Here is a 20,551-nt window from a genome sequence, read left to right on the forward strand (position 1 = left end):
CATTTATCTGAGCAGAATTTTAATGATTTATCAAAGAGAGGAGGGGTTTTCCCAAACACATCTGAACTTACCAAATTACTGATCCCATTAGCTATGTTTTCTCTTAAGCACCTTTCTTTGAACAAAGCAATTACTGCTGAAATCATCAAATGTATTTTTCATAAAAGCTTTTGACTAAGTTTTGTTTGATTAGCAGGAACCCAGTAAAAGTAAATATTGTTTGAGAAGGCACTTTCAGAGCCCTTTCTTTTTCTTCTTTGAATTAGCTTTTTAAAAGCACTATTCTTTGGAGAGTAAGAGCCTTTTTCCAGCTGTCCTATTGTGTAGCTCAAGGTCTTGTTAATACTATTATCTGGCCCTGAGATTACAGGTAATTGTGATAAAACGCAAGCTTCAGTTTCTGTAATCTCAGACAGAAATCTGTTTGTGCCCAGGTCTTCATATCAGGTGTTTGTTAAATTCAGACTTCTCTCACCTGGGATAGCCCCACTGGCCCCCAGTAAACAGAGGTATCTGGCAGGGACAGGGCTGCACTGAGGCTATTGCCTTTTTTTTTTTAATCGGGTGGCAGAACTCTTCCTGTGACCAACTTACACACAACGCGTGCTAAATGGGAAAATTACGTATTTTAAAATAGGCATGTTTGAAACAATAACACTTTTGAATGTGAAATGTACCAAAGGCCACATGTCTTTGGCTTTGCTTGTCAAATGGAGAGACTGCCAGAACCACTCGGCTCCATGGTTCTCATGCCCCAAAGTCCTGCAAATTGACACGTAAGTAGACAACACACAAAGAAGCTCAGCCCATGAGAAAGTGAGTTTGGGCGCTTGGGCTGGCCTCCTTTCTCTCTGTGTGGAGTTTTTTCCAGCTTCCCTTCTTCTGTCCCATCTTAGTTTCTCAGAAAGGAGAGATTAAATGTGTCTGGAATTTCAGCATGTTAACTGCACAGGCAACATGAGGCTAGCACTCAGGCCACTGTTCAGCCTGTCATATGGAAGGAATTGCCTTTCAGGGGAGATTATAATTGTGTATGTAGCCACACAAATGCACATTCTGCCTGGAGGAAAATGCACAGAAGAGGAGGCCTCATGCTGCCACTCAGGTCTCTTTGTAGAGGGCTGCATAAGAAGCCCTCACATGGTGGAGTCAACTCTTTTGGGCTTAATGAGTCATCTTTTTTGTGTGATGCCTACTTCAAAAAAAAAAAAAAAAAAAAAAAAGGAAGAAGAAGAAATGCACTTTTCCCAAAGTAGGTTGCTTTTATTGGCCCTGCAGCTTTGTCTAAGAGTTTTGTACATTCCTGATGACATCATTTATAATGCTAGTGCACAGACAGTAAACAAAAAATAATTTAGCTTTCGGGCATTTAGACAAACCTGAAATAATTCAATTTAGAGAAATGATAATAAGCTTTATAAACAGCATACACATGAGCTTAAACAACAAGCATGACCCGAATCCTTTTTGGAATGTGATGTGTTGAAAGATGGCTATAGAGAAAACTAGAAGCTTGACACTTTTGAATTATGTGCAGTTCAAACTTGAATCCATGGTCTAGTGTCAATCCCAAGCAGTATGTTCTAGTTAGTGGATAAAATACAGGCTACCACGTGAGTAAGTCATCAAGCTCCTTGGGCCATAGCATTTTCCCTATGAGAAAGGAAAAAGTAATATTACCACCTACCTCACAGGAATGTTAGAAGATTGAGAAGATAAACATGTGGAGCTCTTTATAAGGAAGGTATTTTGTAAATAGAAAAATACTATTATTATTCTCCTTGATCAAATTTCCCCAACAAATGGAGTTGATAAAACCTACCTCACAGGGGGCTGAGAGGATGAATTAATTAATATATATCAAGTATCCTAAAATAGTTAATGAGATCTAAAGTGGTCTTTTTTTGATAGTCTATAGGCCACCAAAGCTGATATTTAGATGCATGATTGACTTACAAAGTCCTACATGTATAGTAGGTCTTCTGCCTTGTCTTCAAAGGTTGGCTTGGTACAGCACTGTCAATCTCTAAGTAGAAGAAAATAGGTTAGGTCTTCAGGGACAATGGTCCTGCCTTTTTTCTCATCAAGGTTATGCCTATGAATAGCCTATGGAGTCTTGCTAATCTTTGTTGCTGTGTCTGGACATACAGACTGTTTTGACCTTTGCCTTTCCAGCAAATATTTGCTTGTGATTTCATATTTCTAAAGGAGACATACACTTACAAGGAAAAGAAGTGGTTGATTTTTCTCACCTTGTGAACTTTTTCTTATCACATTTCCTAGTAATTAAGAGAAAATAATTATTGTTGAAGGACCTGACATCAGGTTCTCTAAGTGGAAAGTTCTTAAACTCAGCTGAGTAATAAAAACAGCTTTGATTGTTATGTTTAGAAAAGGGACACCAAAAAGGAATTTATATCTTTTTAAAGTATTTATTTATTTACTTATTTGAGAGAGAGAAGCAGAGGGAAAGTGGAGATGGGGGGAGGGGCAGAGGGAGAGGGAGAGAGAAAGCAGACTCTGTGCTGAGAGCAGATCCTGATGTGGGGTTTGATCCCATGACTCTGAGATCAGACCTGAGCCAAAACTAAGAGTCAGGTGCTTAAACAACTATGCCACCCAGGCACCCCAGGAATTTATATATATATGTGAATATATGTGTACATATATACACAAGCACACACATATATATATTTAAGATTTTATTTATTTGCGAGAGAGAGAGAGAGCATGAGGAGGGTGTGAGGGTCAGAGGGAGAAGCAGACTCCCTGTTGAGCAGGGAGCCAGATGTGGGACTTGATCCTGGGACTCCAGGATCATGACCTGAGCTGAAGGCAGTCACTCAACCACTGAGCCACCCAGGCGCCCCAAGAATTTATACTTTTTAACAACAAAGTTATCACTGACATCTCTTCTTCTGTTGTTGGTATTTTCATAAGATTGGAGACACAAGATTTCCTAGGATGCCTTAGTTATAGCCATTTCCAGCCAACAGAAAGGCTAAGGGGAGGAGGGGCTCCAGGATAAACGCCCCTTAAGCAAGTAAGGCAGAAGTTAGAAACACACCTTGTGCTCACATTTCCTAGATGAGAAATTAATATAAGGCCCCTGCTAATTGCAAAGGAGCTTAGGAATTAAAGTTCAGCCAGACAATCATGTGCAAGAAGAATAGGAGCAGATTTTGGGGGATGCAAACAATACTCTGGCATACTTAGTATTTACAGTGGAGAAGTCTCTCCCGCTGAGAGTGAGGTGTATTTTTGGTAGCTAATTACCCTTATTCATAGGAGAATCATGGATGTCCTGGAGAAAAAGTTTTAACTTTTTCTCCCCTATCTCTACCTTTCCAAATTAGAGTGCAGAGGTATTTCATTCCCATCCCTGTTCTCTACTCATTCTTTTTTTTTTTCTCTTAGCTCCATGTCTCTTGTCATTTATCTTATATAACCTCCCTCTTTGTAAACATTTCCAACTAATCAGAATAGTCCATTTCTACACTTTAGTGAACTCATATAACGATAGGGTTTTAGTTCTTTATAATTGTGTTGGTTGCTGGGTGTTGGTGGTAACTTCGCTGCCAATTTTTTTTTTTTTTTATTGGGACTTAGAGACCCATTGTAGGAACCTGAATCTTGTCTCCAGAGAGCTAGTTTTACAATAAATAAAGATATTGATCTTCTGAGACTGGGAGTGATTGGTAAAAGATTTGGGAGAACAAGGTGCTGCAGAAACTGGGGGTGGAGAGAGTTTCAATATGGAGGGAGTGTTCAGTGGTATCAGTGGCCTCCGAGAGGTCAAACAAGATAAGAGCTGCAAAGGAGGTTGTTAGTGGCATTAGGTGAGAAGTTTCACTGGAGTAGTGTGACAGGATGCCAGATTTTCCTGGATGGTGGAGTAAATGGGAAGGGTGAAGGAGTTGAGACAATGGGTAGCCTCAGCATTCCCCCCCTCCCCCCGAAGTCTGGTTGACTGGGAAAGGGAAAGGAGAGGGGTTGATAGCAAGAGTAGAGTTTGTTGTTTTAAATTTTTTAGATGGAGAGACTTGAATATGTGTATAGGTTGAAGGAAAGGGAGCCATTAAAGAAGGAGAGAGGGAAGATCCAGGAGAAGGAAAGGATGATTTACTGCATCTGTTTTCAGAAGCGGGGATCAAGGGCAGAGATGCAAGGTTATTTTGGAGGTGGGAAACGGAGCCACATATATCCATCAGGCATTATTGGTATTATACCTAATCAATAAACTGTTCTGAGATCTTTGAAAATACTTGAGTCGTAAAAAAAATTTATTGATCTTCAACTATGGATAAATATTTAATTATATATTTATAAAATATAATAAAATCTCATTATTTTAATTAGTATAGGCAAACATTTTAGTGTATTTGAAGGCAATTTATAGGTAACATTTTTCACAATTACAGAAATTCCCAGTCAGGGTGGGAGTGGTCTTGAGATCATTAAGATGGTCTTAAAATGACTTTCCAAGGATTATTCAGCAATAAAAAGGAAGGAAATTCTGTCATTTGCAACAGCATGGATGGACCTTGAGGACATTATGCTAAAATAAGGCAGAGAAAGACAAATACTATATGAACTCACTAATATGTGGAATCTCTTTTTTTTTTAAGATTTTTTTTTTTTTTTGACAGAGAGAGACACCACTGGAGAGGGAATACAAGCAGGGGGAGTGGGAGAGGGAGAAGCAGGCTTTCTGCTAAGCAGGGAGGCCGATGCAGAGCTCAATCCCAGGACCCTGGGATTATACCTAGACCGAAGGCAGACACTTAACAACTGAGCCACCCAGGCACCCCTGATATGTGGAATCTAAAAATAAACTGGGTTCCGCTTATTTTTAACTGAGGGGGAAGAACGGGAATGAAATGGTGAGGGTGGGAAAAAGGTACATGCTTCCAGTTACACAATAAGTCAGTCCTGGGGATGTAATGTACAACATGGTGACTGTAGTTAATAATACTGTATTGTATATTTAAAAGTTGCTGAAAGAGCTTAAAAGTTGTCATCACAAGAAAAAAAATTTGTAATTATGTGTAGTGATGTATGTTAACTAAAATTATTGTAGTGATTATTTCGTAATATATACAAACACCAAATCATTATGCTGTATACCTAAAACTATTATGTTACATGTCACTTATATCTCAATAAAAAGAAAAGGGAAAAAAAAATCTGACTCCACAATGAATAAATGTATTTAAACAACAGATTTGGAAAGTAAGGAAGGTGAAGAATTAAGCTTAGAAATATAGTTGATATTCTTTACCTGACCACCTCTTCTTTGCCTTTGAAGTTAGGTTTTCAGCGTTTTGTCCTTAGAGAAACAGAAGTAAAAGACTTCGGAGAGCAAAGAAAGTTTGTTGCAGTGGGAAAGAAGGAAGGTACAAATACAAGAAATCTGGCAGCATTAAGACATTTGAAGTAAGGGCACATAATCTATTGGAGAAAAAAAGAAGCAACACAACACATTAACAGGAACAAAGTTGGCTATGGAAATTGGTGAAAGAAAAAATAAAAATGCATTGGAAAGTAATAACTAGATGAAACAGATGAAAAAACTAGGATAAAAATGTTAGGAAAACAGTGTGTTACAAATAATGGGCAAGGAGAGGACAGATCTAAGGAGCACATTTTTTTTTTAACTTAATGGTTTTTTTTTAATTAGCTACAAAATTTTATTGGTAAAATAGATCTAAAGAGTTTTAACAAAGCACAGCAGTACCATACCTCACAAACTTCTCACCTCTGAGCCCCATTCCTCAGAAGAGAATACTTTTAGTTTTTTTCACTGTTTCTTTTGCTTTTTTCCCCGTGTGTGTACGTGTATATATATATATATATATATATATTTTTTTTTTTTAAGATTTTATTTACTTATTTGACAGACAGAGATCACAAGTAGGCAGAGAGGCAGGCAGAGGGAGAAGGAGAAGCAGGCTCCCCGTTGAGCAGAAAGCCTGGTGCGGGGCTCAATCCCAGGACCCTGGGATCATGACCTGAGCCGAAGGTAGAGGCTTTAACCCACTGAGCCACCCAGGTGCCCCTCCTGTATATTTTTAAATAGCATGCTTAAGCTCCTCTTTTTGATTTTTCAGTTTTAGATATGATCTAATAACTTCCTGTAATGGGTTCAGTGCTTTTATATCCCCTAAAACTCCCCTTTCTCCTAGCCTTCTAATAAAATTATGATTTTTGGTCAATATTCAGCACTTATTATGACTATGGAAATGGCATATATATATATATATATATATAGCAATATATACATATATATATATCGGTCATTTAGTGTATACTATGATTACATTTCCCCTTTTTACATAGTTTTTTTTTCCCCTTTTCCTGGAGTTAATAATTGCCTTTTTTTTTTTTTGGTTGGTTTTCTATAAATTTGTCTTTAATTTATCCCTAAAGTCCAACCAAAATGTCAGTCTTCTCTCAGTTTATGCAGACACATCAGGTATTCTCTAACTTTCAGTTTATTTTCTTCAAGAGAACTCTCCTGGAGCACTCCTTCACCTAAGTAGGAGTCCTCTTACTCCAATCTGGCCTGGTTGCTCTCTAAATCCTTTATCCATATTATATATATTATTTGTCCCTCTCAAGTTATGTTCCATATTTCCTGAAGCCTTTGTTTTCCTTTTCCTTAAATGCTCCTTCATTTTGTTAGGTGACATCCTCCGGTAGTTTTCTGAGAAAGGGTGCAGGCAAAATAACATTTGGGGGATCTGAAACTGTTTTTATACTACCCTTATATTTGATGGATAGTTTGTGTGAGTATAAAATTCTATGTTGGAGATAATTTTTCCTTAGAATTTTAAAAAAAGATTTAATTTATTTATTTGACAGAGAGATCACAAGTAGGTAGAGAGGCAGGCAGAGAGAGAGAGGAGGAAGCAGGCTCCCCGCGGAGCAGAGAGCCTGATGCGGGGGCTCGATCTCAGGGTTATTACCTGAGCCGATGGCAGAGGCTTAACCCACTGAGCCACCCAGGTGCCCCTCCTTAGAATTTTTAAAGCATTTCTCTCTTTCTAGCTTTTTATATTATTGTTGAGAAATTTAATGATATTTTGATTTGTGATATTTCATAAAGATGTCTACTGGTGCAGATCTTTCCTTATTCACTGTCTTGAGACCTTTTCAGTGTGGAAATTCGTATCTTTCAGTTCTGAGAAGTTTTTTGTTTTGTTTAAAAAAATTTTTTTTATTAACATATAATGTACTATTAGCCCCAGGGGCTGAGAAGTTTTGTTGAATTATGTGTTTGATATTTTCTCATGTCTGTCTCTGGAACTGTTGTTACTCAGGCATTGGACCTTATGGATTCATGCTCTAATTTTCCTGTCATTCTCTCTTCTTTTCCATTTTTTCCTTGTTTGCACTTTCTGTGAATATTTTCGACCTTTCTAATCTTGTTGAATTCCAAAAATGTCTATTATTATATTTTAAATTTCTTTACTTACTTTTTATTTTCTGAATTCACGAATACAAGATTTTATCTTGTCTTTCTATTGTGGCATTTATTTATTTTTTATTTTGTTTTGCTTGTGTCTGTGTCTCCTGCATTTTTCTTCTCTTGAGTTTCTTTTTTTATTTGTGATTTTTTTTTAAAGATGTATCTATTTATTTTAGAGAGAGAGCATGAGCAAGAGGGTTGGAGGGAAAGGGAGAGAAAAATCCCAAGGCAAGCACAGAGCCTGACTGTAGGGCTTGATCGCATGATCCTGACGTCACCATCTGAGGCAAAACAAAGAGTCAGATGCCTAACCGGACTGCGCCACCCAGGCACCCCTTATTTGTTATTTTTAATGTGTTTTTCATGTAAGAAAACTTCCTTGAGATTTTGAGCTTTTTGGATTTCTATTCAGGTGCTAAGGAGGGGAGGGTCTTACAGATCAGGATGTAGACTTTAATATAATCATTCTGTTTTTAGCAGGGCCCCTCTACTTTCAACTGTTCTTGGTGTTTCTATGTTCAAAGTCCTAATGATTCAGCCTCTTAACAGAGAATAAACCTTTAATGTTATATCTGGGTGGAAGAACGGTAGCAACTTTGCTACACAAGGTTGGAGATAGGATGTAGAAATACAACTGGTTCTTTTTTTTTTTTTTAAGATTTTACTTATTTATTTGACAGAGAAGGAACAAAAGCAGGGGAAGTGGGAGAGGGAGAGGGAGAAGCAGGCCTCCCGCTGAGCGGGATATAACTGGTTCTTATGTACAATTTTCACCCAACTATATTAGTTAGCTTGGGATGGCACAACAAAAGATCACGAGCTACATGACTTAAATAATAGAAATTTATTTTCTCATGGTCATGCAGGCTGCAAAATCTAAGATTAAGGTCCAGCAGGGTTTAGTTTCTAGTGATGACTCTTTTTGCTATGTACTTGTTGCTGTGTACTACAGTGTATACATGCGTGTGGAGGGGAGCCATTTACTGTTGCTTCTTCATAATCTTATTGGATCAGGGTCCTCCCTTTCCCACCTCCTTTTACCTTAATTACTTCCTTACTCCAACTACACCCACAGCTGTGGATCAGAATTTCAACAAATGTATTTGGGGATACAGACATTCAATCTATCACACTAACCTTCAGTTTTTACCTATATTTACATGCATGCCTTCATAGGTACTTGTACCTACAGTTCCTAAACTTTTCTGGTATTCTCTGAGAGGGTAGGCCTGCTTCTTGTCACCTTTCCTTAACACAGCCAGTTAATTTTTAGCTTCATTTAGTCTCTTACAATAGTTATTACTTGTTTCCCTAGTTTTCATCTTCTAAAGTTTTCTTAACATTTCTTATCTGCTCTTGTCTTCAACTCATTGTTTTTACGAAGCCATGTCTTCTTTTATTGAGACATAATTGCCATACCATAAAATTCACACTTTTAAAGTATACAAATTTAATGTTTTTCAGTCTGTTCACAAGATTGTGCAACTACCACCACGGTCTAATTGCAGAACATTTTCATTATCTCAAAAAAGAAACCCCATAGCAATTAGCAGTCACTCTTTATTTCCCTGTTTCCCCATTTCCCCCATCCTCTGGTAAGCCCTGATCTACTGTCTATGTCTATTGATTTGTCTATTCTGAACACTTCATATAAAGAGAATTATACAGTAAGTAGTCTTTCGTGTCTGGCTTCTTTCACTTTGCATGTTTTCGTGGTTTGTCCATGCTGTCATATGTATCACTACTTGATTCCTTTTCATGGCTGAATAATATTTGATTGTATGTAGAAACCCCATTTTGTTTATTCATTCATCACTTAATGGACATTTGCATTATTTCTACTTTTTGGCTATTGGGACTGATACCACTATGAACAGCTGTGTAGAAGTATTTGTATGAACACCCTTTTATAAGGTGAATAATAGGAGTGAATTGCTGGGTCTTTGTGTTTAACTTTTTGAAGAACTGCCAAACTGTTTTCCAAAGCTTCTGCTCCATTTTACCCACCAGTAACGTATGAAGATTCCATTTTCTCTATATCATTTCTTTTTTGATTATCGTCATCCTACCAGATTGGAGTGGTATTTCCTTCTTTCTTTTTTTTTTTTTTAGATTTTATTTATTTATTTGAGAGAGAGAGAGAGAGTGTGTGCACACATGTGTGCAAGGGAAGGGGCAGAAGAAGAGGGAAAGAATCTCAAGCGGACTCTGAGCTGAGTGCAGAGCCCTACACGGGGCTTGATCCCGTGATTCCAAGAGTGTGACCTGAGCCAAAACCAAGAGTTGGATGCTCAACTGACTGAGCCACACAGGCACCCCTGTGAAGTAGAATTTCACTGAGGTTTTGGTTTGGATTTCTCTGATTACTAACAACATTTAGCATCTGTGCATGTGTTTGTTGGCCATTGCTTTACCTTCTTTGGGGAAATGTCTGTATGAATTGCCTTTTAAAAAATTTTATTTATTTATTTGAGAGAGAGAGAAAGAGAGAGGCAGACAATGAGCAGGGGGAGGGAGAGGGAGAAACAGATTCTCTGTTGAGCAGGGAGTCTGATATGGGGCTTGATCCTAAGACCCCAGGTTCATGACCTGAGGCAAAGGAAGAAGCTTACCTGACTAAGCCACCCAGATGCCCCTGAATTGCCTATTTTTAATTGGGTTGTCATTTTACTACTGAATTGTAACAGTTCTTTATATATTCTGGGTACTAGACTCTTATCATATATATGATTTACAAATATTTTCTCCCATTTTGTGGGTTGTCTTTTTACTTTCTTGATAGTGTCTTTTGGAACACAAAAATTTAGAATTTTTATAAAGTCTAGTTTATCTATTTTTTCCCTTTCATTGCTTATGCTTTAGGTGTTACATGAAATTGTTACCTAAACCAAGGTTACAAAGATTTATACCTTTTTTAAAATTAATCCTAAGAATTTTATAGTTTTAGCTTTTATATTTAGGTCTTTGATCCATTTTGAGTTAAAATTTTTGTATATGGTTTGAAGCAAGGGTCCAGATTCATTCTTTTACATGTGGATTTCCAGTTTTCCTAGCACCATTTGTTGAAAAGACTGTCCTTTTTCCTAGTCTTAGTGTTGGCAACCTTGTCAAAAATCATTTGACCATATGCTTGGTGGCTTATTTCTGGCTCTGTATTCTATTCCATTGGTTTTTTTTTTTTTTTTTTTTTTCTTTTCCCCTCTGTCTCTGTGCCAGTACCACACAGTTTTGATTGCTGTAACTTTGTAGTAGGGGCGCTTGGGAGGCTCAGCTGATTAAGGGTCTGCCTTCAGCTCAGGTCATAATCCCAGGGTCCTGGGATCGAGCCCCACATTGGGCTGCTTGCTCAGCGGGGAGCCTGCTTCTCCCCCTGCTTGTGCACTCTCTCGCTCTCTCTGAAAAATAAATAAAATCTAAAAAAAAAAAGTTTGAATGAGTGAATAAGTAAATGAAGCATGGGCCTAAACTAAAGAGGTCTTATGTTACATTTAAATGGATTTGACTAGGGACATCTGGGTCTCAGTTGGTTAAGTGACTGTCTCTTGGTTTCTGCTCAGGTCATGATCTCATGGGTCATGAGGTCAAGCCCTATGTACTGCTCCATGCTTGGGAGGGAGTCTGCTTGTGATTCTCTTGCTCTGCCCCACCCCCTACTTGTGCAGGCTCTCTCTCTCCCTCAAATAAATAAACAAATCTTCTAAGAAAATGGATCAGACTATCACCAAAACATAAACAGCTGATACTTGTGTAGTACTTTATTGTTTGTAAAGTACATTCATGTATATTATCTTATTTGTCTTAATTAAATTAACTAACCTATGAAGAAAGAATGATTAGTATCTCTTTTTGATAAATGTTTAGGAATAATGTTTAGGAAAAGGACTAAATGGGAACATTTGGGAATTAAAAATATAGTTTGCAAATATTTATCATAGGCAAGATACAAAGAATTTTTTAGTAAATAAAAGGAAGAAACTATTTAACTATATTAGGCAATAAAATTAGAGCAGCAGACAAAGGGAGAAGCAGTCTCCCCACTGAGCAAGGAGCTCAATGCAAGACTTGATCCTAGGACCCTGGGATCATGACTAGAGCTGAATGCAGACGTTTAACCAGCTGAGCCACCCAGGTGTCCCTCTATGATGTTTTTTAAAGTAGCTTAAGCTGATTAAGACAGAATTGGTACCAAGGAGTCAGGTGCTGCTATAACAAACACCTAATGATGTGGAAGCAAGTTTGCAACTGGGTAGTGGGTATAGACTGGAAGAGTTTTGAGATACGTGCTAGGGAAAACCAGTATCGCTCTGAAGGAACTGGTAAAGGCAGTTGTGGTGAGTATCCAGAAAGAAAAGAGACATGGAGAGAAAGCCTCCATCTTCTTAGAGAATGCATGGTCATGTGGAGAATGTTGGATAGAAAATAGGAAATATTGACAGAAATATGAGTGGTAAAAGGCAATTCTGATAAAGTCTCAGATGAAAATGAGAAATATATTATTGGAAACTGGAGGCAAGGTGATCCATGTTAAAAGTGGCCAAGAATTGGGGTGCCTGAGTGGCTCAGTTGGTTAAGTATCTGGCTTTTTTTTTTTTTAAGTTTTTATTTTTTGTTTTTGAGAGAGAGAGAGAGCGAGAGTGCATGCAAGCTCGCTTGCACATGCAGAGGAGTAGAGGAGAGAGAGCAGCAGACTCCCCACTGAGCAGGGAGCCCAATGCGGGGCTCCATTCCAGGACCTTGGGATCATGACCTGAGCTGAAGGCAGACACTTAACTGACTGAGCCACCCAGGCTTCCCAAGTGTCTGGCTCTTGATCTCAGCTCAGGTCTTGATCTCAGGGTTGTGAGTTCAAGCCCTGCATTGGGCTCCACACTGGGTGTGGAATCTACTTTAAAAAGAAAAATGGCCAAGACTTTGGCCGAATTGTGTGTTCATGTTCTAGTGTTTTGTAGAAGGTAGCACTTGTGAGTGATGATTGGCTATTTGGCTGAAGACAGTTCTAAGCAAAGTGTTGAAGCAGTGGCCTGATTCTTCCTGAATGCTTAAAATGGGAGAGGAGAGAAATGGATTGAAGACAGAATTGTTAAGAAAACAGAAGCAGAACTTAAAGATCTGGGAACTTTTCAGCCTGACTGATAAGCTAGCACATCAGTCTTCTGCTGCCCTTGGACTAGCACCATCAGTGCTCCTGGTTCTCAACCTTTCAGGCTTGGACTGAAACCATACCACTGGCTTTCCTGGATCTTCTCATAATAAATCTCTGTCTTTCGAAATCTCTTCCTCTCAAATCTCTTCCCCTCCCCATATATATATATATATATATATACATACATACATACATATATCTTATTTGTTCTGTTTCTCTGGTGAACTCTGACTAATATATATTCCTATGCAGCCAAACCTGTCCCCTAACTCCCTGGCAGCTACTGATGTGCTAAATGAAATCATACATTATGAAGTCTTTAGTGTTTAGCTTCTTTCACTTATCATAATACTTTCAAGATTTATCCATATTGTTGCATATGCATATTTCTGGAATAATTTGTTTCTATTATTGGATATTATTATATTATATGAATGTTCCACAATTTATTTATTCATTTACCAGTTGAGAGACATTTGGATTGTTTCCAGTTTTGGGCTATTATGAATAAATCTGTTATAAACATTTGCATACAAATCTTTGTATGGACTTAAGTTTTCATTTTTCTTGGATAAATACCAAAGGAGTAGAATGACTGGGTTGTGTAGTAAATGTATCCTTAAATTTATAAGAAACTGCCAAAGTGTTTTTCATAGTAACTGAACCACTTTTATGTCCCATCAATGGGTGAGAATTATAATTGCTCTATATCTTAACCATCCTAGTTGGTGTATAGTGGATACCCCACTTTTAAAAATAGAATTCCACATCCTCTGCCACATTTATAGCAGCATTATTTACAATAGCCAAGATACGGAAGCAGCCCAACTGTCCATTGATTGATGAATGAATAAAAAAGACATGTTATTGGGACACCTGGCCGGCTTAGTCAGTAGAGCATGTGACTCTAGATCTCAGGGTCATGTGTTCAAGCCCTACGCTGTATGTGGAGCCTACGTAAAAAAAAAAAAAAAAAAAAAGATGTGGTATGTATACACACACACACACACACACACGGAATATTATTCAGCCATAAAGAAAAATGAAATCTTGACATTTGTGATGACATGGATGGGGCTAGAGAGTATAACATTAACCAAAACAAGTCAGTCAAAGAAAGAAAAATACCATAAGATTTCACTCCTATGGGGAATTCAAGAATCAAAACAACAGAAGGAAAAAATAAGAGAGAGAGAGAAACAAATCAAGAAACAGACTCTTAACTATAGAGAACAAACTGTTAACCTGAGAAGAGATGGATAGGCAGTTGGGTTAAACAGATGATGAGATTAAGGTTTCACTTGTTGTAATGAGCACAGGGTGAAATATGGGAGTGTTGAATTACTATATTGTACACCTGAAACTAAAATAATACTGTACTTAACTATGTGCAATTAAAATAAAAACTTTTAAAAAGCCCTTCAAGTAAAAATAAAAATTAAAAAAAAAAAAGAATTTCCCTAATGATTAATGATGTTGAGTGTCTTTTCATGTTTTTTTTTTTTTTTGGTCAGGTGTATGATGATGTATCTGTTCAAATCTTTTACTCATTTTTTTAAAAAAAGATTTTTAAAATTTATTTGACATAGAGAGAGAGCATGAGCAGGGGGAATAGGAGAGGGAGAAGCAGTCTCCCTTTTGAGCAGGGAGCCTGATGTGGGGCTTGATCCCAGGACCCTGGGATCATGACCTGAGCTGATGGCTGCTGCTTAACCAACTCAGCCACTTAGGTACTGCCCCAACCCATTTATTTATTAGTAGTTTTCTTGTTGATATTGAAATGTAAGATTTCATTATATATTCTGGATATATATTTTTTTAAAGATTTTATTTATGTATTTGACAGAGAGAGAGATCACAAGTAGGCAGAGAGGCAGGCAGAGAGAGAGAGGCGGAAGCAGGCTCCCTGCTGAGCAGAGAGCCCGATGCGGGGCTCGATCCCATGTCCCTGGGACCATGACCTGAGCTGAAGGCAGAAGCTTAACCCACTGAGCCACCCAGGTGCCCCTGGATATGTTTTTTGTTATATATATGATTTCCAGTTATTTTCTCCCAGGCTGTACCTTGCATTTGTGTCTTTTGAAAGGACACATTTTTAATTTTGATAAAGTCAAATTTATAATTTTTTTCTTTAATAACTTTATACATTTTATGCCTTATTTAGGACATTTTTTGCCTAAGCCACGATCACTAAGATTAAAGATTATCTCCTGTGTTGTCTCTTACAAGTTAGTTCTAATTCTTACATTTAGGTCTATGGCCCTTGAGTTGATTTTTTTTTTTTAAATGATATGAGATATGGGTTAAGGATATTTTTTTTCCCCTTCTTTTTTATTTATTTATTTTTTGCCTATAAATATCCACTTGTTCCATTACTATTTATTTAAAAGATTATTTATCTTTTTTTCTATTGAATTACCTTGTCTTCTTTGTTGAAACTGAATTGGCCATATTTGTGTGTACATATTTCTAGATTTGCTTTTCTATTTCTTCAGTATATATACTTATCTTTATGCGAATACCACAGTCTTAATTACTGTCTTTATCACAAGTCTTGAGAAATCAGGTAGAAGAAGTCCTCCAATTTTGTTGTTCTTGTTCAAAATTGTTTTAATGATTTGATATTTCTTAATAGTTATGTCAACATGGGCAAATTATTTGTCCTCTCTATGCTCAGTTTTCTAATTTGTTTTTGTTTTGTTATATTTTTATTTTTTATTAGTTTCCCAGTTTGCAAATTGAATAGTAGTAAGACTTCTGAAGGGTTTTTTTTGTTTTGTTTTGTTTTTTAGAGAGGGAGCGAGAGAAAGGCAGTGGAGGGATAGAGGGAGAGAGAGAGAGAGAGAGAGAGAATCTTAAACAGGCTCCACGCCCAGTGCAGAGCCAACTCGGGGCTCAGTCTCATGACCCTGAGATCATCACCTGAGCCAAAATCTAGAGTTGGATGCTTTAAGCACCTGAGCCACCCAGGTGCCCCAAGACTATTATGAATATTAAATGAATAAAACTCATAGAACCATTCCTGGCACATAGAGCTCCATAAATATTAGCTAACATTATTTTTTTCGGTTCAATTAAAGGGGCAATAGTGTGTTGATTGATCCTCAAACTTGGCAAAAATAATCCTGAAAGAGGATACTGTAAACTATTTTAAGATATGAACAAAAGTGTGAATGGTCTGTAAATTTCTAGCAAATAGTGTGACATATGACTAACCCAGAAATGCAATACTAATTTAATTTCTAAAATATTTATTAAATATAATTACTGTATATGATTCTTAAGAGCATATTAATAGATATTAAGACTCAAAATTAATTATGTGCTTTTTTTGAAGTTTCTAACCTTGATAAACTCCCAAACAACTAAAAATAGAGTATTACTAACCTCTGTCAAAGTATTTATTTAAAACTATGAGAAAAATTAGGTTTATGTTTCTTGAAGACAAGAACAAAACAAAGATGCCTCCTAGGACCACTGTTATTTATTTATTTATTTATTTATTTAAATTTTTAGCTCTCTGCCTAATGTGAGGCTTGAGCTTACAACCCCAAGATCAAGAATTACATGCTGTCCTGACTGAGCTAGCCAGGCACACCAAAGCACTGTTACTTTTTATAGTATTGGATGTTAAGACCTGAATGTATTTTTTTAAGATGACTATAGGACAGCAAATTATAAATGGTTAAAGTTTTTACTTATGCTTGTGGGAGTGTAAATGGATATATTTTGGAAAACTGTTTGGCAGTCTATACTAAAACTGAACATATTCATACCCTATGACTCAGTCATTTACTCGCAGGCACAGAACCAACTGAATGCAGACATATGTTTAATAAATACTCATACCAGAACACTCAGAGTGACACCATTCATATTAGGCCCAAACTGGAAACTTAAAAAATGCAGTCAATAAGAGAATTGATAAGTAAGTCATGGTATATGCAACAGTGGGCTCTTATGCTACAAATGAGAATTAATGAACAACTACTCACAGCTCTATTGTAAAAGCAACACATATAGGATACAGAAGTGTATGAAGGAAACAGTAAGGCTTCCTTACTTGTAAGCACTCTCTTAATTCAATTTCCCAGAGTATTCACTGTTAACAGATTGTTATACATCCTTCCAGAACTTTTTCTGTGTGTGATCATACGTATACCCGCAAATGTTCATAATACGTTACAGAAATATAATCACACTGTATTCTAACTTGTTTTTTCACTTTTAAAACTATGTACATCTTTTCCTGTTAATGAATGTAACTCATTTTTTAATGGCTGCATAGGAATGTCTGTTATAGAATATTTATTTTATCTATTAATTCATTAACCATTGCCTTATTGATAGGCATGCTGATTGTCTCTAATTTTTCAATTTTATTTTATTTTATATTTTTTAAAGATTTTATTTATTTATTTGTCAGAGACAGAGGGAGGGAGAGCGAGCAAGCAAAGGCAGACAGAGAGGCAGGCAGAGGCAGAGGGAGAAGCAGGCTCCCTGCCGAGCAAGGAGCCTGATGTGGGACTCGATCCCAGGACCCTGGGATCATGACCCAAGCCGAAGGCAGCCGCTTAACCAACTGAGCCACCCAGGCGTCCCTAGTTTTTCAATTTTAAAAAGAATAGTGCACATAAAGAAGCTCTTAAATAATTTCCTTTGGTCACTTATCCTGAAGGGACTTAGTACAAATTTGTACCATTTATTTCCTTTACATGTCATATATTAACATTTTGTTATATTCATCATGATTTTTCTCTATCTTGTCTCTCCTCTTTTATCTTTGCTATTTATCCTACGAAAACTTAAAAAACAAATTCTATCTACACATCCATCTGCTCTCAAATACTGCTATTGGTTTATGTCATAAAATTATCTCAGGGACAAGTACACTTGATTTTCTCCTGGATATCAAAGTATTTTAACATCTTAATTCAACTAGAATTCATTGTACCCATAGGTAGGAGGTGTGAATCTAAATTTATTCCTTCCACAGTCCTCCCAATATCAACTAATAAACTTTTCACATTGTTAGCTACATAGTTTGTAAGAAATTACGTGGATATACGTTTTGGCATCTATTTTTTTTTTTAAAGATTTTATTTATTTATTTGACAGAGAGAGATCACAAGTAGACGGAGAAGCAGGCAGAGAGAGAGAGAGAGGGAAGCAGGCTCCCTGCTGAGCAGAGAGCCCGATGCGGGACTCGATCCCAGGACTCTGAGATCATGACCTGAGCCAAAGGCAGCGGCTTAACCCACTGAGCCACCCAGGCGCCCGATTGGCATCTATTTTTGAGATGTATATAAATCATACAGTATGCAGTCTTTCGCGCCTGGCTTCTTCCATTTGATATTAAGTTTGTGAGGTTCATACCCTTCTGTATTCTATTACATTCATGTGTTGCTTTTACAATTAAATTTTAAAAAGTTGTATAAGAGGAAAGATAACCTAACTAAATATTCAGGTTCACCAATAATTTAAACTTTGCAAATTAAGACCCTTTTGAGTTAGTTTTTTTTTTTTTTAAAAGATTTTATTTATTTGACAGAGAGATCACAGGTAGGCAGAGAGGCAGGCAGAGAAGGGGGAGAAGTAGGCTCCCCGCTGAGCAGAGAGCCCGATGCGGGGCTCGATCCCAGGACCCTGGGATCATGACCTGAGCCAAAGGCAGAGGCTTAACCCACTGAGCCACCCAGGCGCCCCCCCTTTTGAGTTAGTTTAAAATTAAGGCGTTATATTGAGATGTCAGTGAAGGAATCAGTCTTTATTTTTTGAAGGTGGTACCGTCTTTCTGGAGAGCAATTTGGCAATGAATAACAAGATTTATAAAACTGAGAATATCTTGGGCGCCTGGGTGGCTCAGTGGGTTAAGCCGCTGCCTTCGGCTCAGGTCATGATCTCAGGGTCCTGGGATCGAGTCCCGCATCGGGCTCTCTGCTCAGCAGAGATCCTGCTTCCCTCTCTCTCTCTCTGCCTGCCTGTCCATCTACTTGTGATCTCTCTGTGTCAAATAAATAAATAAAATCTTTACAAAAAAAACTGAGAATATCTTTTGATCCTAAAGCCTTACTTCTGGGAATATATCCATATATCCTAAGGAAGTAACTCAAAAAGAAAAGAAATTGTTTGTATAAAAATGTTTATAGCCACATGATCTTTAAGAAAAAACTGGCAATAATCCAGAAGCAAATTGAAGTAGATGAATAGACTATTATATTACTAAATAATTCTCAAGAAGACTTCATATATATGTGAAAAAGCATATGAAATGAAATATTTTGGTAAAGTGGAACCCCAGTACAAACCTGTGTATCCACTGATAAGAAGGAACCACAGAGATATGTAAATCCTTGCTATTTTAAGATAAAGGAATTATGTATTCAAGTGCTGTTTTAAAATTCAAAAACATATTGATCTTCTAATGTAGAAAAGGATTAAGCTAGATGACCTAAAAAGATTGCTATCATCTCCATGCTTTTATAATTTCAAGAAAATGAAATTGAAAGTAAAGTTTCTTTTACTTCTTTCCTTCTCCCTCTAGTATCATTTAGATTCTTCTCCTCAGCTGAACATTTCCTTAAACTAGATCCATTAGTGAGGCTTTCTATTAGGTCATTTTGTTTTGGAAAGACAGAGTAAAAATTTAGAATAGTAGAAGAGAAGCAGTAATTTCATTCTCCAAATCCATTTATTTAAACATTATATAAAGAGTCTTTATTTATGCTTAATCAGGCTTCTAGGTAGTTCTGGGGAGTAAAGGATCCTTCTTCCCCATAATCTAATGAATACATGAAATTGAAGGGTTAAATACCTTGCATAATGCCCCAAGTAGTCATCTGTAGGACAAGAATTAGAAACTAGGTCATGGGGGGGCGCCTGGGTGGCTCAGTGGGTTAAAGCCTCTGCCTTTTGCTCAGGTCATGATCCCAGGGTCCTGGGATGGAGCCCCTCATTGGGCTCTCTGCTTGGCAGGGAGCCTGTTTCCCCCCGTCCCTTCTGCTTACCTCTCTGCCTGCTTGTGATCTCTGTCTCTAAAATAAATAAATAAAAATCTTAAAAAAAAAAAAAGAAACTAGGTCTTGGGGCACCTGGGTGGCTCAGTTGGTTAAGCTTCCAACTCTTGGTTTTGGCTCAGGTCAGGATCTCATGGGTAGTAAGATCAAGGTTGCATCAGGCCCTGCACTCAGCTGGGAGTCTGCTTGAATATTCTCTCCCTCTGCCTCTCCCCCCACTCATGTGCTCTCTCTCTCTCTCTCTCTCTCTCTCTCTCTCTCTCAAATAAATAAATAAATAAATCTTTTAAAAAAAAAGAAAGAAACTAGGTCTTATATATTGAGACCGACTTACTTAGGCTTTTGATCCTGGATGCCTTTCTGTAGCATGGCAATGCAGGGCTGGGATCAATTCATAGTTTAAGAGCTGGACTGAAAGTCAGTTCACTTCTTGTTCATGAGTCTGATTATTTGCACTGTATAAATTTTCTGAAGAGAGATTTCTGGAAGCAATTGTAGAAGCATCTTGTACCACCACCAGGTGGAAGTGGATAGGATCTAACTTACATTGTTCAAAGAGAAGTGGTCATTAGAAAGAAGTTCTGCTTCGCCCTTGCTACCTCTTATTTCATGCACTACCCCTCATTGTTCACTCTTCTCTTGAGTGTAAAATATAGGATTTCAGAAGGAAATGATGCTGTCATCAGTTCTAAAATTGAACAGAATGTTTCCTCAGTTAATAAGTGGAAAAATTAATTTTATGAAGTCTTTATGTAATTCTGTGAAATACCAAGACATTGATTTGTGGCCTATTTTGCAATCATGTTTATATTAGTTATTTTTGAGATAACTGTGGTCATTTTAAGCTTCCTAAATTTCTCTAAGAATTATCCTAATTCTCTGATTAAGTGGAAAATATTTACACTCATGAGATTAAAGTTC

General features: G+C 37.2%; 1 protein-coding gene and 1 long non-coding RNA gene across 4 annotated transcripts in view; one reads left to right on the plus strand and one right to left on the minus strand.

Moving 5' to 3' along the window:
- CSTPP1 (centriolar satellite-associated tubulin polyglutamylase complex regulator 1) overlaps positions 1-20,551 on the plus strand; it is a 194,572-nt gene that overhangs the window by 8,235 nt on the left and 165,786 nt on the right. The gene's annotated exons all lie outside the window — the stretch shown is intronic.
- LOC125078141 (uncharacterized) lies at positions 1,515-20,175 on the minus strand. The gene is made up of 3 exons (XR_007120798.1): positions 19,965-20,175; positions 1,823-2,024; positions 1,515-1,653 (listed from the first exon to the last, which is right to left on the minus strand). It is a non-coding gene; the product is annotated as an uncharacterized LOC125078141 (long non-coding RNA).

Source organism: Lutra lutra, chromosome 10 (genome assembly GCF_902655055.1).
Source record: "Lutra lutra chromosome 10, mLutLut1.2, whole genome shotgun sequence".
NCBI lineage: Eukaryota > Metazoa > Chordata > Mammalia > Carnivora > Mustelidae > Lutra > Lutra lutra.